Source organism: Phyllostomus hastatus, unplaced genomic scaffold (genome assembly GCF_019186645.2).
Source record: "Phyllostomus hastatus isolate PE091 unplaced genomic scaffold, TTU_PhHast_1.1 phas_scaffold_129, whole genome shotgun sequence".
Taxonomy (NCBI): domain Eukaryota; kingdom Metazoa; phylum Chordata; class Mammalia; order Chiroptera; family Phyllostomidae; genus Phyllostomus; species Phyllostomus hastatus.
The window spans coordinates 803,221-829,565 of NW_025334009.1; the positions used below are offsets into that span (position 1 = coordinate 803,221).

The following is a 26,345-nucleotide window of genomic DNA, read 5'->3' on the forward strand; positions in this document are numbered from 1 at the left end:
GCGCACGGTCCCCGGGGGCCCTCCCTGCGGTGATTGGTATTTGGTCCCGACGATAGATTTTTGAGAGTTGTCACCGAATTTGCATATCTTATTATACACGACACCGTGTAAGAGTGAACGTTTCATTATGATAAATTAGAGGTTAAGCAGTTAGCATTTAGAGTGTCAAGAACTACTGCCTGCTTGGGGTTTTGTGCCCATTATCACATCTCCTGAGCAGTTTTAGATGTTTTGAGTGATTAGAGGGGGATTTAGTCACGCTTTTCCGGCTGGCTGTTTGCTTTCACAGTTTTACAAGTCAGGTGTTCCCACTTCGATTTTCTTTTTTACAGAGCAAAGTTTTCATTTGTCAGTGAGTGCCTATAAAATAGTAATTGTATTAGACATCATCTGTGCTTTTTAAAATCAAAACATTGTTCGCTCTTTCCAGTTTTACTGAGCTGTAGCTGACAAATATGAATTATACACCTTAAGTTCGTACGTGGTGGTTTGACACCGGACACAGTGTGGATGACGGCCACGGCCCAGCTGGTGACACGCCCGGCCCCTCACAAGGTCGCCGGTTCTGTGTCTGCGTGGAGAACACCAGGCTCCACCCTCCCGGCAAACCCCCAGTGCACAGCCCGGCGCTGTTGCCCGTGCTCACCCACGCCGCCCGTTCGGCCCCCCAGAACTTGGGCCAAGCTCTGCCCGTGCCTCTGCCCCACCCCTGGGTGCCGCCTCTGCTCTCGCGGCTGCAGGTCTGACGCTTCCGGATTCCACGTGTCAGACACTCAGCGCCGGTCCTCCAGCGTCTCTGGCTGAGTCATGTTCCAGAGCGGGGGGGAGGGGGGGAGGGCAGAGAGAGAGAGACAGAGAAACACAGAAACGCAGAGAGAGAGAGAGAAACATTGTTTCTCTATCGTGCACAGGAGCTGCAGTCAGCTGGGCCCGTGGACGCCGCTGTGAGATACCGATGTCGCTGGCAGCGGCTCTGCTCTGTGGGTCGCCGTGCTCCCGGGGAGGCGAGGCAGAGGTTAGGACCATGAGGACCCTGGAGGTCAGCGTGCCAGGGACAGGCTGGGGCGCGGCCCGAGAGTCCCGGAGTCAGGGTGCCTGTGTCCAATGATTTGCTGTTATCTCGCAGTCTAGAATGTTCCCTGCCACTTCCCCCCTCCTCCACCGGAAGGCCTTTCCTGGGACAGGGACCGAGCGGCACTCAAGGTTCTTCCTCCCAGGTGCGGGCCGGAGCCCAGCGTCCCAGACGCACAGTCAGTTCGGTCTGTTCCTCACCCCTGTTCCTTCCTTCCCGGCCAGTCAAGCCTTCCGGCGTCGATGGACCCCGGGGGGGCCTGAGGGTGCCAGGCTGAGACGCTGGGTCACCGTCCCAACGCGTGAACCTGGGCTCGTCCTTTCCCACCGGCGCCCACGGCGCTCTGCTCTTCCAAGACGGAGTGTAATCGTCTCCGCGGGACACCCGTGTTCTCCTGCCGCTGGGATGGTCTGGATCCCCTCCCCCCCACTGTCCCCCGCTCCCTTCCTCAGGCGTCTGCGTGGCCTCTCTTGCTACCCAGCCCCTACCCCTCAAACTGGAGCCTGGTCCTTTTGTGTCGGCTTGGTAAACGTGTCCACGTACTTACCCAGCTCCAATAACTGTGCATCCTGTGTGTGTGTGGTGAAGGGGAGTGTTTTTGTTTCTCATCATGTTCATCTGGATGCAAAAGCCCATTAGGAAATAAGCCCATTGAATTAGATTGCTTTCCCTCTCCCCCCTTCCCTCCCCCCAGCACCGCCAATGACCTGCTGATCCCAGTGTGATCTCCATGTGGGGGCAGGGGGTGGGGGTTCTGTAGGGCCAGTGAGTTCTCTTCTGTACAGTGGAGCTCACACCCTATGTGAAAATTTTGTTTGTCTCACCTAATAGGAACATAAGAAGTTTCATTATTCCCCATTCTTTGACAATAGTGATTTTAAGCCTGCGAACATTCCTACCACATAGCTGTGCTCTGAGCACTCACAAATCCCCCCGCTGTGGAGTGCTCGGGCTGTCACCACATGTTCCACTGTCGCGAGTCGCCCCGAGCTGGCCCCGCCCCCACCGCTGGTGGGGGTCCCTTCACACGTTCACGCTGAGCTCAAGCCCGATGCCTAGTCGCGGGACTGTCGGTCGGGGGGTGGGGGCGTAAAGTGGCGCATTGGATCGTCCAGGACGGTCGCGCGTTCACAGCGCGAGGGGAGGTGAGCAGTGTGTGCGGGCTTTACATCCTCGTATGTGCGCATGCCCACATGCACGCGTGTGCAGCCGTGGGACTAGCTGAGAGCTGACGTGACACCTGGAGCAGGAAACATGCTGACATGCCTTATTTATCCTGGGCAGACGCCGTCGCTCTCACTCTGTCTGTGTGCACACACACGCCTGTGAGTCCGTGTGTGTGTGTGTGTGCATTTCCGTTTGCACGTCACCAGATGTCTACAGAGAGCGTTCATTACTCCCACGACACAGCAGGTCAACCCACACGGCTACCCGCCCCAACCAACTGCCCTCCCCTGCCCTTCTCACCGGACTTGTGGGCAAAGGTGCGTTTCCTGTGGGGGGCACAGTGAAGCCACTTGGACCCCTCCTTGTCTCCGGGGGGTCACTGCGGTGAGGCCTTCTGGAGCGATGGAGACCAAACTGGAGATAGCACGGGAATGTCTGAGATATGTGGACATCGTCCTGAGACTCAGTCCTGTCTCTGGGGGAGCAGGGGGTGTGAGGCCCACAGGCTGGACATGCACAACGGGAGGGTGGGCAGAGGTAGAGAGTCCTGAGCAAATACTTGGGCCAAAACGCAGGCACAATGGCCTACACAGGCACTTGGGACACTGTCCTAGGGGTGGGTTGGTTTGGACAAGTTCCTATTTTGGGACACAGGGCTCCCCTGTCAAGAGGGTGCCTTGACTGCAGTGCTGGACATGGAGCAATCAAGTGATAAAACCTCAAGGGAATGGGCAGAGCCCCCTGTGTGGTGCTTCGGGACAGAAGGTCCTCCCAGCAGCCAGGCTAACAGCGTCCCCACCTACGTGTGCCTGAAAGACTCCCAGGCATTTTCACCTGCCCTTCAGTGTGGCCTCTAGTGACTAGCGGTTCCACTCTTTCGCCATGATGGGCAATGTCTGCGTCACAGAGCCCGAAGCCCTAACAACTGAGAGTCTGCTGTCAGCGTGCTCCGAAGCTGGGCCCCACCTGGGCAGGAGGTAGCGCAGGCAAAGTGCAGCGGCTCCTTGGTGGAGAAATGGTTTCACAGCCCAAGGCAGCATGCAACTTCGCTGTGCTTTTGGTTTCTCATCTCTAAAATGAGGACCTTAAAAACCAAAAACACGCACCTCCTAGTGGTGCAAGGACGAGGTGAATTGGCAATAGCCAGCCGCCCATCTGTGGACCCAGCTGTCCTCACCAAGTGAGGCATTGCCTTGCGTGACCTTGCGTTAGCTGGTCCACCGTCAACGGATGCGATCAGGCTTCAGCCGAGGCATCCCTGCTTCTCTGGCACACGAGGAGCTTGCTGTCACTAGAACAGAACGTTGGGTTGTGTACGAAGGAAGAGCACCTCTGCCGGACGTGCTCAGAACTGTGGCAGCCTGTGCACAGTGGGCATGTCCACGTTTTGGGGAGACAGTCCCAGTCCCATTGGAGCGTGGTGGAAGTCAGGGCTAGCTTCTGTGGGAGCTAAAAGGTTCCGTCTGAAGCACGTCTAACTTCCAACACGGACGTGTTTGCTTGTTGCTTTTGAAGCCATTTCATGTGTGATCCCATTTGATGCCCCGCCTTTGACGGTGCTGGGGAAGCCAGGGAGGGCCCCGCCTGTCCCACCGCAGGGGGACAGACAGGAACCGCAGGTCCAGAGGCAGCCCGAGCCCCGGCAGGTGGGGCTGTAGGTGGCACTGGCGGAAGTGCGCTGGCCCCTCCCCTGGGGCCCCAGGTCTGAGGGACCAGCTGTGCGGGGTGGCTGCAGAATGTGGCTGAAATGGGCCTCCGGGATTATGCTGCCCGCTGAGCTTTCCTGGTGAGAAGGCCACGGGGGTGGCCTGGGCCCGGTTCCCCCTGGGGATTCTGTGCCAACCAAGAGCCTTGAGCTCTTGGCTCCAGGGAGCTGGTTTCCTGGGAAACTTGCCAGAAAACTTCTGGGAACTTGCCCTACAGGAGGTCAGTGCTGATGGTTCTGAGCTCTGAGACAATCGTCAGGATGGGGTGCATCCGTGTTGGATGGAACAGGAGTAGAAATGAGGTAACTTTCCTCGGGTAACACAGCTGGGGTGCGGGGCCCACTCCTTCAAACACATGTGTATCATGTTCATATTTACTCTAAGAAAGCAGAGAACAAGACAGAAATGTAAAAGAATGGGATAAAAATAACATGTACACACACGTACATGCACATGTTAACATTAATGACATGTATGCTATAACATTACATGCTACATTCTAAGGGATTGCTTATGTTTGGGGGGCCACACATCTGCTGTGGGAAGAAATGAGAGGAGACCTAGTGAGGGACACAGAGTGAACCCTTCGCATGCACACGCACACACATGCACACATGCACACACATGTGAGATCGGGAGCGAGGGCCTTCTCAGCCTGGTGGACGTGGCAGGGAGAGCCCAGCAGGAGTGCATTGCGCTGTGACCGCAGATGCGTGTGATCCATAGGTTCAGCCCCCTCGCCAGCGCCCACAGGTGCGGGGGACAGTGGCGGGAGGCGGGACCCCTCCCCCACAGAGAGGAAGAGCCCCTGCAGGTGCCGTGGGCTGCAGAAGGGACCGGAAGAGACGTCTCAGGGAGGCTTGACACTGGAGCCAGGGAAGTGGCTATTTGGCTGTGGAGCGTGCCCAATTTATGACACGATGTCCTCTCTCACTGGGCTTCCAGTGGCCACCCTCTGTGATCTCATTTGACTTCAGCCCGGGGAACGGGGCGCGGGGTCAGCCGGTCTCGTCTGTGGTCAGCAGGGGCGCACGCCTCGCTGCCTCTGTCCCCGCTGAGGGGCAGGTGTGAGCCGGGGAGGACGCTGGACGCGGCAGACGGCGGCCGTCTCTGGGGCGCTCTGCTCAGGGGACCGCTCACCTGTGTCCGTCAGTCCGGGGACCTCTGCAAGGACAGCTGGACGCGCGCAGCATTATCCCGCCCTCGGTGGTCAGCGGCCGCAGAGACGCTGCTGCGGGCGTGGCTGGTCATCTGTGAACGGTTCTGTTGTTGTGATGATGCAGGCAGCGTTGGTGTCAGGTAGAACTCTTGGGGTGGACCACCTCGGGGTGGGCGTGCGGCCAGAAACCTTAGTCTGCAGGTGTCGCCGGTGCCGCGTGACCCCCGGTCAGTTGGAGGGCAGTGGGGCCGCCCTTACACCCGCCGGGCAGAGTTTCTCTCCTCCGCGTGTAGGTGCGAGGCTGGCTCCCAGCGATTCAGCAGTCTGTCTGTGACTCTTCAGTGAGAGCTTTCAAGAGGGGGACGGGGAGACTGTCCAGTGACGCAGGACCCTCGGGGAGCACCTGCTCCGCCCATGCATCATGCGTGGCGGCCTGAGACGTCTTTCTAAGTCGCTTTAATTTGTAATTTCCACCGGGACAGGTCTGAACTACCGGATGGAATCCGGGTGTTTGCATGATGCTCCCTAAGTCTGGACAACGGGCGTGCAGGGAGCCTTGGCCCTGCTTGTCCGTCCTCACACTCGGCTGAGAAACCTCAGGTGTGCAGGGCGCACCCAGGGGCCGCCTGCGAGAGCCAGCTCGGAGAGGTGGGTCCCATCCTCGGGCCCCTGGGGAGGGGCGGGGGAAGGGTTCCGTAGGCCGGTGGAAACACCTCCTCTGCTTCACCAGTGGTGTGTGAAAGGCCGGGTGGCGGCTCGGTGAGGAGGCGCCGGTTGAGGGAGGCCGCCTGGATGGTAGGTGGCTCGCTGGGGGTCCCGGGTGCCACCTCTGGGCCCTCCGCATGTGGCCCACACACTGTGTCTGCACAGACTGGCCTCCGCGTCCGAGCCAGTGAGTGGCGTTTGTAGAAAACAGCCCCGGAGGTCTGCGAGTAGAGGTGCCCGCACCCCCCGCCGGGCGGGGGAGGCGCTCCTGTCCGTGGGGAGTGAGCGAGCGCGGCTGGTCCGAGTGCCGGGCCTCCGCCCACCTGTCTGTCCGCAGACACCCAGACGTCCGGTCACAGCGCCGCACGGCCACTGCTCGGGCGCTGGGGACGGCTGCGGGGCAGTGGGGGGAAAGAGAACTGGAACCAGCTCCTCTCAGCACGGGGGAGGCAGACAGCAATTTGAAAGTGGCTCTTTGAATGGAAATCACCTCTGACAGGACAACTCTCAAACCTACCTCCAGGTCCTGTGAGCTGCCCGTGATGACCCTGAGTTGACTGCGGTCACACCACAGCGGGGGGCGGGGAGCCGACCCCAGTAAGGATGCTGCCCAGACCCTCTGCTCCGTGGGTGCGTCTGACCACCTCTCCTCCCAGCGGCCGGCAGACTGGCCCAGCCCGAGGGCGTGGCGGTGGGGGCCAAACTCACGGCCCTGGGGGTGGGGTGGGATCGGTTTTCAGTCCCATTACCGTGACGGTTTATTTTCGAAAGCTCAGACCACTGAATGAAGAGCTATTTTCCGTGTTACCTCTCCTCTCAGAATTATGAGGGTATTTATGGAAACATCACTTTATTAATAGAGAAGCGAATCTCACCGCTGGGACCAGAGACGGTTGGCCGGCCTCTCGGGGAGAGTGTCAGTGAGAAAAGCCGTGTTTCCCTGGGTCGCCCAGAGCCCCGCCCTGCAGTCTGGGGGGCGGGCCTCGCGCCTCCTAACTGTGTCTGGGACCCGGGCCCACGGGGCGGCCACCCCCGTCTCCCCCTGGAGCTCCTCCCCCTCCTCTGTGCGGCACCAGGCTGAACCGTAACTGCTTTCAAAGGGTTTGGACGGGTGACAGAAAGCCCACTTTCAAAGGCCACGGCGAGGTGGCTGTGGGAAACTGTTTGGGCCTTTTCAGCGTTTATTTCCTGACTTGCGGAGCTGGAAGAAAAGGCATAATTGCCTGCAGGTGCCGGTTAAATTAGATTATTTTATAATACTTATTAGCACCGTGTTTATCCCTAGCATTGTTAAGTAAATGTCCCCAATTAGTGTCTCCCTAGTTTTTAAAGACAGCGGTTTGAGGAAGAAACGGCGTTTTTCAACGCTATGCGTGAAAATTCTGTCAGGACCACATGTTGGTGCCAGCAGCCGGGTGCTCCCGGGGGATGACCTGGTGCAGGCAGAGCCTCTGTGTGCGCCGGCCGTGTCCGGGGCCCCAGGGGCCGAGGACAACGGGGACCCCGTGGGGGGAGACGCCAGCTACGCCTTGACTGTGCCTGCCCCTGGTCAGCTTAACTCTGCTCTCTCTGAGTGGGTCCTGGCCTTGGCCTTGGCCTTGGTCGGTGGCCGACTCGCTTCAGGGCCACAAGAAACAGAGGCAGGAGACCGCCCAGTGAGTGTTACGCCGAGTGAAACCCTCTCCTCCTGAAACCCTGGGTGGGGGCTGCGTAGGTAACCTCACCTCAGAAAGAAAAAGTGCCCCGGCTGAGTGATTGTTAATTTGTCACCGTCTCTCCTAACGGGGCCTCCGGGAGGCGATAAGACTGCGTCTCATGGGATGCCAGACTGTTTTGCATAACGGACGACGTTTCGTATTTCAGAGCGACGGTGCCAAACCGCGCCCCTTTCCTTCCTCTCCGCCGTGGTGGTGGTGGTGGAGACCCATCGGAGCCGGCTCTGTCCCCTTGTCCCAGGATTAACCATTCCCGTCCACGCTGGACGGTCACGCCTCTAAATATGCAGGACCCATGGCGGCCTTTCCCAGGCTCGCCGACTCGGGGGACGCGCAGACCCCCCATGTGTCTTCCTCAGCTCCTTCCCTCCCCACCCCCGTGCCAGGTCTCTGGCCGGCCCCCAGCTCGCATCCCCAATTCCGGCGCGGAAGGGCCCAGAATGCGTGCGTTTGGCCTGGAGTTAGGCTGAAGCTGCTTCCACTCCAACCCCACACATGAGTCCGTGCGCTGCCTGGGGAGCTCTGCGGGGGCTCCCGGGGAAGCTGAGGCGTGCAGGTGGGGGTCCTGACGCCGTGGGTGGGCTGGCAGCGCCCAGGGTGCTGGCGGGTGCTCAGATCGGGAGAGCCCGGGGTGGGCACCGGGTGCGGGATCCCGGCCCCGCACCTCGGTCGGGGGTCATCGTGTGGGCTGCTGCGGTCAAGGGCGGCCCCTTGGCTTTTAGTGCTTTGATAGGATTGGGTTCGGGCCTCACAGCCATTCTCCAGCTTTTTGTGTAGTTTTTCTCCGCAGCAGGCAGAGTCCTCTATCCGCAGGTGAACAGCTGCCGGGACATGCCGGAGGAAAGGCTCATGTCAAACAGCTAGTGAAATAGTGCAAAGACCCCGGCTGGTGTAGCTCCGTGGGTTGAGCGCGGGCTGCGAACCAAAGCATCGCAGGTTCGATTCCCAGTCAGGGCATGTGCCTGGGTTGCAGGCCACGGCCCCCAGCAGCCGCACATTGATGTTTCTCTCCCTCTCTCTATCTCCCGCCCTTCCCTCTCTAAATATAAATAAATAAAATCTTAAAAAAAAAAGAAAGAAAGAGTGCAAAGAGACGCGGGAGCCCAGCAAAGCCCGGCTGGTCTTCCTAATAAATGCACCCTCTGGATCTTCCCTTTGAAAGGACGTTTCAGGTAACAGCGTGACATATGGCGCAAATAAAACGCCCATGAAATCACGGGGCACGGACAAAGAAATGACTTAGACTGAGAGCCCGTGAGAAAAGAAGATTGTGTTTCCTCCACAAAACGCCGTGTCTGCCCCGAGGCGGCCATGTCGGGGACGGCGTCCCGCGTGCCGGACACGGACACAAATCAGAGGCCGCTCCGGCGGCAGCCTGGATTGAGCCGGACACGTGTGCGGATGACCGGGGCCTCGGAGGGGGCGGCGAACAATGAAACCCCTCCCCGCCACCCCTGGCCCAACCCGGGGGGGCCCGGCGGAGCCCACCATGAGCGGGAATGAAGAAGGAAATCGGAGGCGCTGATCGGAGCCGCCCGCCTGCCGTAGACCATCCCGCGGCGGAAGGAAGGCTCACGCACAGAGATCAGCGGCGAGGGCTGCCCACACACCGCCGAGACTTCTGCCCGGAGGAACCAAGTGGGGGGAGGGGGGTGAGTGAGGAGGAAATACAGGAGGGAACGTCGAAGAGCTACTGGGGACCCCCGCAGGACACCCTCCCTGCCGGGGCAGCGTGCGCTGGCCGGGCAAGGGGACGCGCCGTGTGGCTTCCCCGGGGTGGGTGTGGGTCGGAGCGTTCAGGGGGCCGTGGCCTCCTGTGCCTGCTCCCCCGGGGAGCCTGAGCTCCTCCTCACGGCTGCAGACAGCAGGCGCCCGGTTTTTGGGGAGAACCTGCCGTCTGTGGAGTTTAGTGGGGGCCCGAGGCTCGGTCCGCGTTACCGACCGTCCACGTGCTGATCGAGAGCCTCTCCTCCCTCAGTTACCCCGCCCTGAGCGGCGCCCAGCGTGCATGAGCGCGGCCAGCACCCCTGCACTGCGCGGTGTCCCTGTGCGCTCCGCCCTCCTGCCGCTCCGGCCTTTGACCCTGTGCCACGTGCCAATGGCCGCGAGCGGAAAGTGAACCTGGTAAGCAACCGTGCACTTGTCTGTCTAAGACGGGACGCCTCATCCCTTTGGGGGATTCGAACATTTAAAAGTGCCCATCCACCCATTCCACAGTTATTTTCACTGCCCCTGCCACCAGCTGTGCACATTAAACAGAGAAAAGCAGACACGTTTTTGACCCTCGTCAGCTTCCAGTGTATTCGGGTAGACACGCATGCTCGGGTTACAGGGCAAGTGGGGTGAACTTGCTGCTCTGATGAGTGCTGGGGCGCAGATGGGGTGGGGACCTGGCCCCCGGGGGTCGGCCAGTGCTTCTCTCTGGGGCTGGTGCCCGGGAGAGGTGGGAGGGCTCTGGACAAGAGGGAGGGAGAAGGGGCTGTGGGATTAGAGAACCTGTTAACACGGTTTCATTTTGGGGGGAGGGGCGGGAAATCAGCCCAGCTGCCGGGCCCAGGGCAGGGCTGAGGGGGTGGGCCGGTTAACAGAGTGGAGTTCAGCACCAGGAGTGTCTGAGTTGCAGACCTACTTTGTCCACTTTTCAGTGGAGAATTTTGGACAGACTAATCAATCTCTCTGAACCTCTGGCTATTAAATATAATCCTTCTCATAGAATTGTCCTGATAAATATTAGGTATCACTATTGCTGTCACCACCACCACCATAATCATCACCGCCACCATCTTCATCCTAATCATCACCACCATCATCACCACCACCATCGCCATCACCACCACCACCATCACCGTCCACATCACCTTGGGGACCAGCACTGATCTCGGGCCAGGCCGGGAGCCCCGAATGCGGGCAGGGCAGGGAAGGTGTTGCTTTGGGGGCGTATTCTTTGAACAGAAGCACAGTCCGACCTTCCGGTAGCTTTTCCAGTACGTTAAAAACCCACGTTTTAGAGGTTTCTGCTATCCCAGATCAAATTTTGGAGCACGTACTTATTTCTTCAGCTAAAAAGCCTTGATCATGTGGCGGTGGGACTTCCAGTCCCCCACGGTGGTCTGTTTCTCCCCGCCCCCACCCCGTTCCCCTCGTGGTTGTCACAGGTTTACAGTCCTGTTAAGAAGAGTCTGGTTTCCCAACCAGAAACGCCCAGCTGAGGGGAGGTTGAAACCTGACGACGACGGTCAGACCCGGTGACAGAGTGCGGCTCCAGGCTGCGGTGTTTCGGCAGCACGGCGTCCGGGCAAACCAGCCCCCCGTGTCCCCTTCTTTCTTGTAAAGTGCCGGAGAATGCCGCTGAGGTTTCTTTGGCCAAAATGAAATGTTCTAACATTTCCTAACCTAGAAAAGCGTAAATGACTCGCAGCTCGTTATCTGTTTAGACACAGGTCTTGTTCGATTGCACCATCCTTACTTACTCAGTTCACACTTCACTGGAATCGCTGCTGTGACCCGGATGAAGTCTCCTCTTGACTGTGTCCCAGGGTCAGCCTACCGCAGCCCGCCCCACAGCCCGGCCGCCCTCTGCCCCTCCCCAGGGTCTCAGACCGCTCACCGCGCGTCCAGACTCTGCCCCCAGGGGCACCACTGGCTCGGCCCCTTCCGGAAGCCCTGCCCCAGGGCGTGCCGAGGCCTCTGTGGGGCGGACAGGTGGGCGAGGCCCACTCGAGCCGCCTGGAGGCAGGGCTGGGCCTTTTCTGGGGTCTTAGCAGTGGCCCTCGCTGGCGGGGCCCAGGGAGCGGCCCGGGCAGGGCCTCGGACCCGGGTGAGGACGCCGAGCCCTGGCCCCGCTGCTGTGCCTGCTCCAGGCTCTGGCCCGCCCTGCGCCAGCTGCCTGGCTCCGGCCGTGGGGGCCCGCTGTGCCCCGTGGAGTGTACTTGAACCCCATCCTGTCTCAGGGGGCCGTTCATAGTGGGCCCTTTCATTCCGGCCCCGCTCCCTGGCTTCCTGCTATAATTGGAGCCTCAGAAAGCAGTGGTTTCCGGGAAAAGGCTGTTTTGAGCTGTTAGTCATGACTCAGTCAGTTGTGTGCAGTGAAAAGTCTCTTCACGGGGCGATCGTCCGGGCGCTGTGATCCCGAGTCGGCGGGGACCGTGTCTTAGAACTCTGTGTCGTCACGGAAACCTTTCCGGACATCGTAAGTGGTGGCCGTTTGCACCTACAAGCAGGGGTCGTCCCGGGACCCTCGGGCTGAGTCACTTCTTGGTCACAGAGACACAGCTGGGCAGTGTGCCTATTGTGTGTGTGCGTGTGTGTGTGATCACTAGGGTATGAGTGTGTGTGATAACTGGGGTGTGTGTGTGATAACCAGGGGTGTGTGCATGTGTGTGTGATAACCAGGGTATGTGCGTGTGTGTGTGTGATAACTAAGGAGTGTGAGTGTGTGTGATAACTGGGGTGTGTGTGATAACTAAGGAGTGTGAGTGTGTATGTGTGATAACTAAGGAGTGTGTGCATGTGTGTGTGTGCGTTGCGACCCGGTGTGCACCGAGGGGCCTGGGTCCTCCCAGCCCCCCGCCCGTGGGACCGAGCAGGGGGCGCGTGGGTGGCGTGAGCGTCTGCCAGGGACGAGCTGAGCGTGGAGGGGACGGCAGAGGCCGGCGCTCACCGCTCACTGCGGGCGCAGGGCCCTGGGCGCCGTGGGACCCGCGGGGCAGCCTCCTGCGGGCCGGGCTCTGGGGCCCCGTCTGTCAGCTCAGCCCCAAACCGGCAGCCACGTGTGAGCTCCCCAAACACCAAACGCGGCCGGCCTCCTGTGCCCTCTGAGAGGGAGCCCCGCATTCGTGCGAGGGCCTGGGGCTCGGGCCCTTCCCCCCGGACTTCCGAGGCACCTGCACGCTCCGGCCCTGGGGCTCACTGCCGCGCCCACAGGGTGAGCGGGGCGCGCCGTGGGTGGCGCTGGGAGGGCTGAGTGTGAGCCCTGGCTGACCGGGTGCAGCTGGGGCCCGACTCCGCGTCCCGAACCTCTGGCTCAGACAGGTGAGGACCGCAGAGACCCCCGCCCCCACCCCATGACTGCGGACAGTGAACTTCCTGCCCCCACCCCCATGACAGACACCTGCATCCCTCTTGTTTTCTCCAAGTGACAGGAAGAAATCCAAAGACAATTTTCACTTTTACCAAAAAAGGCAAAAAATGAATATAGCGTTCTGGAGTCCACGGTACCCCAGCGGGTCAGTGGGTGCCCTGGTGGGACAGTGGGTGCCCCAGTAGGTCAGTGGGTGCCCTGGTGGGACAGTGGGTGCCCCAGCAGGTCAGTGGGTGGGTGCCCCGGCGTGACCACGGCCCTACCAAGCTCCGTCCACGGAGCCTCACGCAGCGTCTCAGCCTCAGGCTGGGCTCCGGCCGAGTCTGGGCCACTGGGCCCCACGCCCATGGGCTCTGTGCATCCTGGCCGAGCCGTGTGCTCCTGAGGGCGTGAACTTTGTGCAACACTGGACGTAATGACGTGCGTTTGGCATGATTTGACGGGTCGTTTTAGGGTCTGAGATCGCCCAAACCATTCTGTCTAAATAAATGGGGACCGCATCTTCGGCTTCCTCCCTCTCGGCTCACGGGAGCGGCTCGGGGCCCTGCCTGTGTCACTGCCCAGGGGACGGGGGGGGGGGGCCGGGGAGAAGCAAACGTGATTAGGCAGGCAGCCACGTGGTTTTCAAATGGAATTATCGCTCTCAGACTTTTCCTGGTGGCGCCCGGGGCCCTGGGACCAGCCTGGTTCGGGGTTGGGGAAGCTTGCGCCTGCCCCCTCTCCTCGTGACCACGCGCGCTGGACTCGATTTGTCCGGGGTTAATGGGAGTCACCAGAAGGGCGAGCCGGGCGGCTGCAGCGGCCCCCACCCGCGGGCGGGCCCAGCCCCGCCCTTGCCCCCCGGGCACGGCACTGAAGCGGAGGCCGGCGTGGCGCAGGGCCGCCCAGGCCGGAGATGGAGGAGTCATCTGCTCGGTGAGGTGCCTGTTTTACCTGCAGCCTCCGGGTAAACTCCTGGCCACGAACAAGGGAAGAGAGGAGGAGAGAGAGAGGCAAGGGAGGGAGGGAGGGAGGGAGGAGTCAGGGAGAGACTGGAGCGGAGGAGCGTTCAGGTCCAGAAAACGGCAGTGTTTTTCCAGAAGCTTCCTGGGCCAGGTGCGCCGGCTGCTACTGAAGGTGAGCGTTGAACTGAGGTCGAGAAACGTTTTCTGCCCTTGACTTTCACACTCACTTCCCGTGTGCGCTCCCAGGCCACGCGCTTATGCAGATTTCTTAGTTGTAAAAACATGGCGTTGGAGTCGCGAGGCTGAGGCAGTAGCGGTGGGGCGCGGTCGCCGCTGGACGGTGACTCCGCCTCCACCGTCCCAGCAGAGAGCGACTGACCGCACTGGCGGGCCGGGTCTGGCAGAAGTAACGCCTCGAGTGCGGTCGCCAGGGCAGGAATGCGGGGGGGAGGATTTACAGCTCTAATTTAGCACGTGGCCTGAAGTGTCATGTGGTGGCTCGAGGGTGACACTGTGACGGCACAGAACGGCCCGCTGACGAGTCTGTCATAAATGGTGTTGTAACAAGCAGGGGCGTTACTTGTGCCGGGCCCCGGGTACCCTTAGTAACGTCTTCAAGTCAGTCCTTTGGGGGGGAATTTCCAGGGGCCGCCTCTGCGGGGCCCCTCGGGGGGTGCTCACGGCACGGAGGGTGACGGGGAAAGCGCGGCCTTCGCTCGCGTGACCCACGGCGCCGTGGCTCCTCCCAGGCGGGCGGTGTGGGGGCCGCACCGTCACTGTCGTGGGGACGAGAGCAGAAGGGCCGGCGGGTGTCACTCTGGTGTCACTCCCCTGGGTGTGCGGCTCTGGCCCCGCCCCCCAGCCGTCACTGCAGGGACGCCCCTGAGGCGTCCAGTGCGCTGAAGCCCCTCTGTGGACTGTAGTCAAGTGACACTGGCTCTGTGCCACGGGCACAGGACAACTGTCTCTCCTCCACGCACATTGGCAACGAGCCCCGGTGGTCACTGACACCGTTTCCCCCCCACCGTCCCCGGGGTCCGCCCCACAGTCGCCCCCACACCTGGGGGATTGTTCTGGAACCAGTCCCCGGGGCTCCCGGTCGCATTCCGGCGGGGACAAGAGCTAGGGTCCCACCAGGCTGCGTCGTCTGTCGCACGGACCGGTCACGGAGGAAGGGGGGCTCCTGGTGAAAGGGTCCGAAGGAGCGACCGTGAGCCCTGTGGCTGGGTGTGGGCGCCGCCTTGGATAACCCCGCACCGCCAGCCCCCCCGACAACGCCTGCCCTGGGCCGCCTGTGTGCGGCTGCTGGTGTGGGCCCCAGGCGCCCTGCCTGCAGGTGGCAGCAGTGAGGCGTCACTCCCGCCTTCGAGGTGCTCAGACCTGGGCGCGCGTCTGGGGGCACGCGGAAGGGGGCACGCAGAAGGGGGTGCTCCTTGTCGAGCGCACGGAGTGAGCGAGCAGGGACGTCCGATGACCAAGGTGGGCCAGGGGCTGCGGGAAGGGCGGGCCCCAGAGGGAAACCGAGCCCCCCCCTCCCCCATCTCTGCGCCGCGGGCGCTGCCCTACGGGACCGGGAGCCTGGGCCACAGCAGTCTCACACCCCAGCACACCACCTGGGGCCTTGCAGGCGGGCTGTGCAGATTAAAGCTGTAAATTGTCACGCGCATGTCACTACCCTGCCAGCCACGCTCCAGCTGGCCCTCCTTCTGCCGGGCCCTGTGTGGGGGACACCTGCTCGGAAACCGAGGGACGTTGTTTAATAATTCAGGTGCTTCCCAGTCACAGAATTAAATGATGATAATGTTCTTCACTAGCTGGATCGCAGAGGAATTCTGGAGAAAATTTATATTTGAAAAAGCAAAATAAAGACCCAGGAGTTAATAACTGGCATCTGGATAGTGGAATGAGAATTTAGCATTCTGTGTCTATGTACACACACGTATACACACACACATGTATACACACACATGCACACACATGCCATTAATGCTCTCACTTCACCTGCTGGCAGAGGGATAAAGCGTTGAATGTCATGCAATTTCCTGTCCTCTGTTCTCAGGCCCTGACCCTCACCTGTGACACTCACCCCTCCCAGGACCAGGCACTGACCCTCACCTGTGACAATCACCCCTTCCAGGACCAGGACTGACCCTCACCTGTGACAATCACCCCTTCCAGGACCAGGACTGACCCTCACCTGTGACAATCACCCCTTCCAGGACCAGGACTGACCCTCACCTGTGACAATCACCCCTTCCAGGACCAGGGCTGACCCTCACCTGTGACACTCACCCCTTCCGGGACCAGGCCCTGACCCTCACCTGTGACACTCACCCCTTCCAGGACCAGGACTGACCCTCACCTGTGACACTCACCCCTTCCGGGACCAGCACTGACCCTCACCTGTGACACCCCTTCTGGGACCAGGCACTGACCCTCACCTGTGACACTCACCCCTTCCAGGACCAGGACTGACCTTCACCTGTGACACTCACCCCTTCCAGGACCAGGCACTGACCCTCACCTGTGACACTCACCCCTTCCAGGACCAGGCACTGGCCCTCACCTGTGACACTCACCCCTCCCAGGGCCAGAAGCCACTTGCCTTCCAAACCATGGTCCCCGTGTCCTTAATCCATTTATCTTGTCGTCTGCTGTGAAAATTCTGGGAGCAAGTGGCCTTCGGAGCTGACTGGTTTTTATGCTGGGGATTCGGAGAAAACGAGGACCTTGCGTGACTTGACTTCCGACGGCCGACCTGCTGCTTCCCCCGGTTCCTGTGTGCCCACCTCCCCGGGTGTCTCCGTCGTGGCCTTTGGAGTTGGCACGGGAAATGGACTTCACTCAGAAGTCTGTGAAGTTAGCTGCCAGCACAGTTTTTACTCTATGATGCGAATGTTTTGCTTTGCTTTTTAAATTTTATTTCTCGAAGGCGGCCCAGGCAGAGAGAAGCCCCGAGAGGGGCAGGGGAGCGTGGTTCTCCCGCCGCGGGGCAGGGTCACAGGCGGAGGCGCCCGGCAGGGACGGCTGCTTCTCAGCTGGGCCCCCACCCGGACGGCGCAGGGCAGGGGCGTGGTGGCCTGTGGCCCTGGGCACGGAGGGCAGGGAGAGCCCTAGAGACCACAGCTCCCCACCCTGCAGGGGGCGGGGTGGGGCGAGGCAGCTGTGTGTGTGTGTGTGTGTGTGTGTGTGCATTCACACGGGCGTGAGTCCCGGATCTCGGGGGCTGGGTGGGATGGGACTGCTGGGCTCGGATGTCCTGAGACACGCTGGCTGGCACACTGGCTGTGGGTTGTCCCCCTCTCAGCACCTTTCTTTCCCCGACTGAGCGGTGTTCCAGTGGGGGGACAGCCTCACGCATGGGCACGAGACAGAATTATGACGCAGAGTGACGGCACGGGCATCCGTGTCGGTTTTCGGTGGTGGACACGTGGTCTGAGCGTGTGTCCGTGTGTGGGGGGCTGTGAGTGCTCGTGCATGGGTCCTGTGTGAGTGTGCACATGCACCAATGCGTGTGCATGTGTGCATATATGTGCACGTGGCTGGTGTGCGCACACATGGGGGCACGCGTGTGCGAGCGATCTGCATGTGCGTGTGTGTGTCTGGGGGGTGGCCTGGTTGCTGCGGGGCCCCCCCCACCGGCCACTGCGCTGCTGTTCCGATTCGAGGCGGGGGCCGGCCCCTCTCCCCACCCTGTGGCACCGGCCCCTGGACTCGCCCTCTCTGGGGACGCGGGTCCAGGAAGCAGGTTGGAGTGGCAAGACCACCTGGAACGGAGTTACTTTGCACCACCCCTCGGCCTTTGCCCCCTGCCTTCTGCAGTTTCACTTTTCCTGACCGTCCTCTCCGGGGTGGTCTTCCCCGAGGCCCAGGGGACGGCCCCCTGGGGTCAGTCGCCGGGATGCTGTCCCCGCCGCGCTGAGTGGCCGCTGGTCTGGGAGCCGCCATGTTGGGAAATGCTGTGATGTCACGACGTGACCTTGTCCCTGTCACGGGACCACGGGACCCTCACCGAGACCCCGGGGGGTGCTGGGGGTGTCACATTGCTGCATGTCCTGCGTGCCTACCTCGCAGAGCGGTGACCCGTGGCCGAGGGGTCTTGTCACAACCTACGGAGACACGTGTCACTAGGTTTCGTGATGGGCATAACATTAGCCTGTTCTCCTCTTTGGTTTGCTGCTGCTGTATGTAACACCCGTAACAAGGTGGGAAGAACGTGGGTTTGGAAGCAGCTCAGGGTCACATCCGGGCAGCATAGCGGGGGGCGTCTGGGGTCTGGACCCAGGGGACAGACCGAGTGTCGCGGGGAGAGGCCCACGCGGCCACGCTGGACAGGCGGCCTTCCGTGGTGTCCCGGGCGGCCGTCTGCAAAGCCCAGGCAGGAGGAACGCCTCGGTGCCTGAGCTCCACCAGGAAGGGAAATGAAGCCAGAAACGGCGCTATTCTGAGCGTCGTTGTGGGAGAAAAGTCCAGAAGCCGGGCTTCCGGGTAGGGGCCCTCGGCTTTCAAACGGCCTCCGGGGGCCTGAGAGTCTTCTGAGTTGTGTCCACATTTCTCGGGCCCCGACCTCCCTGTCCCCGCGGGGACACGTGTGAAATGGACGTCCCGACTGACCGCACTCGGAGCAGAGACGGCGGGGATCTGGGAACAGCCGATGGATGGTGTTCAGCCTCTAGTCCTCGGCAATGGCCTGTGGGGACGGACGGAGAGGGGAGCAGCCAGCGGGCGCTCCCACCGCCGTGAACTTGAGACGCTTCCGGCCCAGACGGTTTCTCAGGGGCCGAGGCCCCTGGTCCGTGCATCGCCGCGCCAGGCGTGAGCTCCCCCCTTCCACATGCCTCTGGGTCCTGAAGACGTTTCTTTTCATCGACGGGGAGCTGTTTTCTACAGCGGGTCTCTTTCTCCGGTGATCCGGTCCGCGTTCCTTCTGTTCTGCGAGTTCCGATATCAAACACAGCCAGGAACAGACATCTCGCCGCCCCCTCCCTTTCTCTCTCTGTGCACACGCTGAGGACCCTCGCTATTGTGCCTCAGTCCGGCCCGGCTGCTCTGAGTGTGGGAGCAATCCATTTCTCCTGGCATCTCATAAATGGCCCCTATTATTCGGCGGGCTCCCTTTGAACGCGCACACATTAGTCCCGTTGTCTGGACGGGGAGATGGATGGCAGCCGCTCCCAGAGGACTGCGGGGCCGGGGCGCCGGAAGGAGGGGGCAGAGATCCATGCGCGGACCACCGGGGACACGGGGAGGAGACGCCGGGGACAAAGGCGGGGGTGGCGGCCGCGGCGTCACGGGGGCCGGGGCTGGGGGTCCACGGGCTGCCGAGGCGTGATTGATGGGCGCCGCAGAAACGACGCGAGGCGCGGCCCGGGGAGGAGCCCAGCTCCCCGAGGCCCTTGAAGATGCGTCAGGGCCTCTCTCCGCTCGGCCGTCATCTCCTCCTGCCCCTCCCGAGAATGAACCTTCCCACGGGACATGGATCCCCCCCCCCATCCTCTGGGTGCTCCCCTGCCCGCGGCTCGCGGTGGCGCGCGGACGAAGCCAGGTTCCGACGGGACGAGGGGAGAGCCCCGAAGACACGAGAGAGAGAAGCGGAGAGGCCGGCCCCGGCGCCGGTCTCGTGGGGCGTCTCCGGGAGGTCGGCGTCAAGATAAGATGTGAACTACAACACGTGTGGACGCGTTCCTGGAGGACCGATGGCATGCCTTCCGCGGCCAGCAGCAGTGACGGCCGCCTCGTACCAGAGTGTGGGACTTTACAGGGATGATTTTCCAAGAGACCGTGTTATCGCCGTGGACGGTGTCTGAATGTTCTCTCATCCAGTGTGTCCAGAGGATGGAGAGTCAGTCTCCTCGAAAGTAAACAACTCACGGCAACGTCGCTTCCTTGTCAGCGGCACACCCAGGGCCCGCCCGCGACTGCGGTGAGTGTGAGGACACAGACTCGTTCCCACGGCTGGGAAGGCCGCTGGGCGGCGGCTGCGGGTGTTCGCGCCGCAGGTGAGCGGGTCGGAGCCAGCCTCTGGCCCCACCGGGCGAGGCCCTCGGGCCCTGCGTGCAGCCCGTGGGCCTGGGCCACCGCTGTCTCCCGAGAGCGGCCCCTCCGTCCGGTGCCGGGTGCGCTGGGAGACGGGCGTCCTGGCCCCGGGCCCCTGGGTGTCCTCAGCCGGCTCGGCTGCGCCTGGGTCCTGGCTGAGCCGTCTGGTCGTCCGCGTTCAGGACCGAACGACGCCGAGTCAAGGGGAGCCGACGTACTTGGTGCAGACGGAGGGCCTGGTGCGGTTCCCCGCCCCCAGGAAGTCGGTCATCACCGTCAGACCCGCCTCCTCTTTCCAGCAGCAGCGGTGGGCTCACCCTGCGGCTTCCCTGCGTCACTGCAGAAGTCGCACTGAGTTTCTGCAGGGTTCGGGTGCTCAGCTCACGTGGACCGGACACGCACACGGACCCCTGCAGGTGTGCAGCTGGCGGTGGGGCCGGAGGGCGGTCAGCAGCGGCCACTCGGGCTGCAGAGGACACGGGTGCAGGTTCCCCTTCTCTGAGTCCGTCCTCTGGCCCTGGTCCAGCCCCCGGGTCCCGCTGCCCACCACTGGTGTCTCACAGGGGCTGGGCGTCACGGGGGGCTGGGGGTGGGCAGCCGGGGCCTCGTGCGTGGCTTCCTGCAGTCCCCCGGCTCTCCCGCCGAGTGTCAGGAGTGGGCGGCACGTCTGTGCTGCCCCTGCGTGTCAGGAGCGTGTGTGGGGAAGGACGGAGGACAGTGGTAGATCCATGGGACCGACCTTCTATGGAGACAGGGAAGCTTCTAGAAGGTATCTGGGCCTTTCATCCGTCTAGTCTTATTGGACGAAGGCTTGTGGCCCCGTCGGCCCCCTTTGCTGTTTCCACCCTCCTGGATGCCTTCACGCGACGTCTCTTCCTCCGGAAAACAGGCCGCGTGGCCACGTGACGTGTGATCTGGGAGAAAACGTGTGTCCAGTGGAAGTCTGGAGTTCAAGCAAAAAAAAAAATATCGACATCATTTATTTTCCTTTCATTTATTGGTCTTCTTCGAAAACCACTTGATACCATTTATTGATTGGGCAAAAACCCGTTACTTTCTTCCATACAATAAAAGACACGTTTGTCAGTGTCACCAATAACTTGATCCACTTGGATGTTTCGAGTGTGTCGGCTGTCTCTCACTGTCGGCTTCTAGTGGGGAGAGGCCGGGTGCCGCCGCTGAGCCCCTGCGGTGCGCGAGTCACCCCACAGCTGGAGACCGATTGTGCGGCCAAGTGTCCGCAGGACCCAGGACCTTCACACACACCCCCGGCTCACTGGAGCAGCCACGGCGCCTTCCCCTGCCACGCAGGGCGCACGGATCTTCTCTCGTGTGCGTCAACAGTGTCTTCACCCTCCTTGAAGTAACAAAGCATCATGTCCCCCAAATATTACATATCTTCTTCCATCTCCAATATTCAAATGGATATGCAAAATCTCACCAGTTCTAATGAGTTTAGTTTTCAAAGTGCACACTGATAAGACAGCTGCCCCAATACCATCTAAGAACATTGTTTCGAATGAAGTTAAAGATAACTAAGCGCTATTAGAGCCGTCACGGAAAAACACCAGGTGCGCTTTCTGGCCCACCCCATGAAAGGGAGTTGGGAAACGTGTTTATGTAATACTTCAGGGTGGAGACGGGAGTTGCGGCAAAGCTATTTCTTTGTAACTTACAGAGGTGGAAACCTGATTTTGTGTTTACTCTTGTGGGTGTGCTGACGAGTGATACACCACTTAATCCCTGAGTTTATTTGCCTAAGCTTCCATTGTGGATTAAAGCAAGTGGCTTTATTTCTAAATTAATTCACAAATGTGAGCGCTGTTAAAAATCTAACTAAAAGCAAGGGGCTTTTATAGCCGATTCTCATTGTTTGTGGGAGTTTTGTTCTATCAAGTTGCCAGAAACCCTGAATCCGTGGGTTTCGGGGCGTTGCTCCCTGGACATGTAGGGCCTGTAGGTTTCTGTGACCCGGTCACGGTGTCCCTGTCACCCGACTCACCCACACACCACGGTCCTCGCACGGGGAGCCCGGGCCGCAGCCCCGGAGCCGCTGCGGAGGGGCGCTCACCGGAGACCTGGGTGCCCGCTGCAGGGCTGGCCCCGGCGTTCTCGGGCGCAGCCAGAAAGGCAGACAGTGGGTCATCTCACACAGTGACCTCGCCAGCAAGGAGCCCACACGCGAGGAAACCTGAACAGGCCACACAGGGGCACATTTGGATGTGAAAACCGGAAGGGAAGAGTCACTGTGTCCAGCCACAATGGGGCCCCGGGTGGGTGGGTGGGGGAACGCCGGGGGAGGTGCCGGGTGTGGAAGATCTGGGGGGGCTCCCAGCAAAGGTGTGGCACCTGCGATCACCGAGGGGCAGCTGCACCTGGGGTTCAGGTTGGAGAGGGGGAGGCTGGCCCCTCGCAGGCCCCGAGGGAGACGGGGGAGGCCGAGGGGCCACGTGTCCTTCTGTCCAGCGGCTCCTCCCTCGCTGGCTCGAGGGCCAGCTCCCCTGGTCGTCGTGCCCGACGGCTGTGTTCAGGACGAAGCCCCCCGTCTTTGTCGCTCTCGGCTGCCCGGGCCGGGCCTGCCTCGTGAGGGGGGGGACCCGTGGGGCCGCCGTGCCCACCAGGGGAGCCGCTGGACCTCGCGCGGGAGTGCCTGCCACGGCGGCCGTTTCGATGACCTTTCCCCGCGGGACCGGTGACCTCATGACGGGTTCGTGAACGTGGCCTGTGCTTTCACACACCGAGGTGGGCCCTTTCCGCCGCGCGGGGGCTGGCCTGTGCGGTGCCCGTGTGCGGTCGTGACCTGGGGCCCTGGGTCAGTCTGCGGGTGGCAGACGGGAAGGGCCCGTGTGCTGGGGTGACTCTGGTCCAGTCGCTCCGCATCACACACAGCTGCCAGCTGCAGGGGTCGGGGGCACGGGTCCCGCTCCACTCGCTCGCTCTGCTGCTCCAGTTCTGCGAGGCTTCCGGCTCCGTGGTCACCGCCCGGCCCCTGGGCCGGTGGGCTGTGCGGCCCCGTCCGGCCGACACTGGCCCGTTTCTCACTGTCGCTTCCTCACTGGGCGCTCGATGGCTGGCAGCGGCGGGAAGCCCGCCCCCCTGGCCGTGCACTCGGCTTCCCTGTGACTGGGTCGGTGGCACCACGGACAGCGGCTCAGAAGTTGTTAGCCCTCGGGTTCACGAGAGCCGGCACGCAGGGGAGTCGTCTGGGCGTCGGTGTGCTCAGTTAACAACGTGCCCTCACGCTGCCCAGGAGAGATTTTGGAGGGACACCCCTTTCTCCTCTTTGACATGCCGAGGGGGGCTCTTTCAGGACGCCCGTCGGCCGGCGGGAGGGGCCCGGGGCGGCCCTGCCGTCGCTGACTGTGAGCGCCACCCGCACAGCTGCGGACACTTCTTCCGCACCGGGGTCGTGTGCACCCCGGGGGGGCCCGGGGCCGTGCGGCATCGGCGTCCACACCGCGGCAGCAGAGCAGCCCCCGGGGGCTCCTCACGCACTGTTCACGACCCCACAGTGCTGCTGCTTTCGTCTCCTTCCTTCCCGCCCTCCCGGCCCCAAACCAGCCCCGGGAACGACACAGCGCTGTACGTTAATTTAGAAAATAAACGTCGTCTTTCTTTCAATGGTGAAGTCTCTATCCATTCGTGGAGGCGTGGAGTTGCTGGGACTGGAACTATTCAAGTCGTCACTCTCAGCTGGAAAAGAAATAGCCTGAAGTCTAAACTAGCAGGACCTTTCCCCCATTTCCCTGGGGAAAAAAAGAAGCAGATAAAAAACAAACTGAACCAGGCAGATGGAATGCGTCCTCGGAAATTCCCGGTCATGCAGGACGCGTCCTGGTGTGCGGTGCGACCCCGACCGACCCCTGCCCTGACCCCTCTGGGGTCCCGTCAGAGCCTCGAGGAGGGTCTGAGCCGCCAGGACCCACAGATGCGGCCGAACACGTGACACGAGTGCTGGGTGCTGGGCAGGGGCGGGCGGGGGGCGACCTCACAGCTGCAGCTCGAACTGAGGAGCCTCCCCCCCACCCCCCGAGTCTTCTGACTTCACGGGAGAAAGACACCGGTCGGAATGCACGTTCCTCACTGGTCTCCCTTAGCTGCAAGGGCTCAGAAAGCCAACCGACTGGGGTTACATTGTGTCTGACCTTGGGAAACAGCCCCAGCGAGGGATGGAGCTGGGACTCCTCTGGCACAGAGAGGAGCCCTGTCGCGTGTTTCCGGTTTGCTGTTGTTGCTGGATTCTAAAAGGCCCTCCTGTTAAGATAATTGTTGCTCTTCTGACTGTTAGGGTTGTTAACTGAAACATTGTATCAGTGACTGTGCGCAGAGAGGGAAGCTAATGTAATCAGCCAAAGCAGCAAGTGCTTCGCTGCGCCCCACAAGGCAGCACCCTCAGGAGTGCGGTGGGCGGGACTCGGTTTCCCATCGCTCTCCGCGGGGTCGTGGGCGGTGCCTGCTGGCTCGGAGGAGCTGGACCTCAGTGCACTCCTTTTCACTGACGTCCTAAACCCCTGTGGAACGGGCGCTGCCGTCCCGTTTCAGACCCTTCTTGTTGCGACTGCGCACGCCAACGTGGCCACTAATAGATGAGGCGGTGGCTTGTCTCCTCCCTCCCTCCCGCCCTCCATGTGTTGGCCGTTTCCGTCTGTAAGGCGTGCTGGCCCCCGATGCCCCCGCAGGACGGGCGGTTGGAGAGCGTGCGGCCCCCGCGTCTGCGGGGGTCTGAGAGAGGGCATGGGGGTGCCGAGGGTCCCTGGGCAGGCGGGTGAGCGAGCGGTCACCACGCCGACGCGGCCGGGCGGGACGTCGGAGCCCACACGGTGTTGGATTGTGCGAGTTCCCGATGCCCCGGAGCGGCAGGGGGAGCAGCTGCTTAAACAGGGTTGCCCTTTGCCGGGCGGGCGGGGAGAGAAAGGGCCCACGGGCGTGGGATCAAACAGAGGTAATTCTGCCGCCAGAGCGTGTTGACAGTGGGGGGGGGCACGGTGAGAAGGGGCCGCGGCGCTCCGAGAGTTAGCTCTGAGGGTGTGGGGGAGGGGAGGCAGCGCTGTTTGCCCCCTTTTGGGTTCTCTGCAGAGCCCCCCCAGGAAAGGTGGGTTAATAGAGAAACACCAGCAGGAGTCTAGCGACACGGAGGTGCTGGGCAGACTGGGCATCTCTCCAGCGTGGCCCACGCGGCCCCGCAAACACCTCCCTCAGCTGAGACTCGGAGCAGGCGCCGGGTGGGCAGGCGGAGCCGGCCCCTGGGGACCAGGCCCAGCGCAGCCGGTGGAGTTCGGTCTCCGGGCAGGTGCCGGCGGCGCCTCCCCTGTTGGGGAGACTGCAGATGGGGGGCCACCTTCTTCCGAGGGTGCTCTGGAGGAGACCCCTCGCTGAGGGAGATGCTGTCTCTGGGAAAGGGCCGCTGGGCTCCCTTTCTGAGAGCTGCTCCTGGGCCGGCTGATTCTCAGAAATGGTCGGCCCGAGGACGTTCTGGCACGGACTGAGAGAGGCCAACTCGACTCGGGCTGGCACATGCCGCGCCCCTCCGGCCGCCGGTCAGCCCTCTGCCCCGGCTCCGTCTCCCCCTCTTGTCCCCTCGGCTGCTCTCCTGTGGAAGTGACAGAGGGCAGGTTAACAGGAGGAGAGCAAGTTGGACTTCTCTGTGTGGGAGCCACAAAGACAGGAGACTCAGGGCAGAGGGACGTGGAGGCTCCCTGCACTGCTGGTGCGTCCCTGCCTGGGGACCGGGTGCTCTCCTCCTCCTCCTCCTCCTCCTCCTCCTCCTCCTCCTCCTCCTCCTCACACCGGCCTGGGTGTGACGCGGGGGCGGGGAGCTGATGAGTGCCGTCACCGCTAGCCGGGGCATCTGCCGCGTGGCTTCAGTCCAGGGAACGGAGCCAGGGCCCCCTTCCTGGGGGCGGGAGCGGGAATCGCAGTCACAGCACCGGACACGCCCTCGCTTTATTCCCTTGTGCAGCGAGCAGTGTGGGCCCTTCCGAGGGGATGCCCTGACGTCTCCCACAGGGGCCTGGGGAGGTCAGACAGTGCGCCTGCACCAGCGCAGACCTGAGCCCCCCCCCCCCCCCGCCCAGGGACCAGGGGCTGGAAAGTATAAAAACGACGAGGTGGCAGACAGGCCAGTGACAGCCGCCCACCCTTCCGGGAGCAGTGGGGGTGGTTGGCACATCTGTGTCGCGGCTGCATTAACGGACCCCCAGCCGACCACGTGGAGGCGCTAGTGAGAACCTGTCGGGGCCCGACTCACACTCAGGGGTGTGCCGGGGTGTGAGGCCACCTCTGCCTCCCCGCACTGTGCGGTCTCGACTTGCGGATTCTCTTTCTCCTCCTCCACGACGAAGGAGTCCGAGTGAAACGCCACGTAGCAACCACTGGGTGAGAACTCGGACGTGTGGGTGTGAAGACAGAGGAAAACCAGGAACACTGGTTATGGGTGTGCGGCGACGTTCCCGCCGGGGCTCAACCTCCGTCTTCCGCTGCTTCATTAAGCCAGTGGCGGGCGGCGTGGACATGAGTTTAGCCGACAGAATTCCCCAGTGAAATCCCCTGGCTGGAGGGGAGGTCCCTGTTGCTTGGCCCTGCTGCAGGGAGGAGGGGCGGACGCGCCGAGCCCTCCTGTGTGCCCCCCCGGGGCGCCCTCCCCCAGGCGTGCAGCGGTGTGCACGGTTGTGTCCGTGATGTGCGATACCCGTTCGTTGTTGCCAGAGCCGGGAGCCGTGGCCTTGTCTCAGGGTCCCTGTGTTTATGGCGCCTGCGCGGTG

The 26,345-nt window shown here is 62.0% G+C and overlaps 1 protein-coding gene across 8 annotated transcripts in view; it reads left to right on the top strand.

Moving 5' to 3' along the window:
* The window catches only part of CHL1 (cell adhesion molecule L1 like), a 98,662-nt gene that overhangs the window by 20,812 nt on the left and 51,505 nt on the right, over positions 1-26,345 (top strand). Inside the window, exon 1 of one of the 8 annotated variants that reach the window (XM_045856869.1) lies at positions 5,730-5,752. The exons of 5 other annotated variants lie outside the window; for them this stretch is intronic. The gene's annotated coding sequence lies outside the window, so the exon portion shown is untranslated. Of the gene's footprint in view, positions 1-5,729; positions 5,753-11,614; positions 11,714-13,647; positions 13,721-26,345 lie in introns of those variants that run through there. 2 more of the 8 variants (XM_045856868.1, XM_045856867.1) reach the window with 2 other exon arrangements.